A 742-nucleotide genomic window follows, 5' to 3' on the forward strand; every position below is an offset into this window, starting at 1 on the left:
ACCTGCACAAAAGGAGAGCTGACTTTTCATGTAGGCAGGGCTTGACTATGGGAGATTTTGGCATCTGCCTGAAGCCCTGGAATCAAATCTTCCCTACAAAGCAAGGGACAATTGTATATTACACATTTACATTTGTTAAGAACATAAATCTTATGTCAAGTGTTCTTATGACAGTAAAATACATTTTTTAAATCAAAAGAAAAATTGACATTTACTCTTCCTAGCAAAATGTATAATAAAACCCATATCGAATAACTGAAACTTAAAATCTTTTCTTTCTCTTCTTCCTCAAACTCCTCATCTCCTGTCTCAGCCTTTCCAAATGCTGGGATTATAGGTGTTAGCCACTGTGCCAGCCCTGTTTTCACTTTTTTTTTGGAGACAGAATCTTGCTGTGTCACCCAGGATAGAGTGCAGTGGCACTATTTTGGCTCACTGCAACCTCCACCTTCCGGGTTCAAGTGATTCCCCTAGCCTCCTGAGTAACTGGGATTACAGGCATATGCCACTATGCCTGGCTAATTTTTATATTTTTAGTAGAGATGGGGTTTCGCCACGTTGGCCAGGCTGGTCTCAAACTCCTGGCCTGAAGACATCCGCCCTCCTCAGCCACCCAAAGTGCTGGGATTACAGGCGTGCACCACCACGCACAAAGCCTCCACATCTTGACAGTTGTGGATTCATTGGTTGCAATGAATACAGCACTAGTTTGTGTCTTTTAGATTCTTATTTCAGTTCTTTT

Source organism: Cebus imitator, unplaced genomic scaffold (assembly GCF_001604975.1).
Source record: "Cebus imitator isolate Cc_AM_T3 unplaced genomic scaffold, Cebus_imitator-1.0 Scaffold918, whole genome shotgun sequence".
In the NCBI taxonomy this organism is placed as follows: domain Eukaryota; kingdom Metazoa; phylum Chordata; class Mammalia; order Primates; family Cebidae; genus Cebus; species Cebus imitator.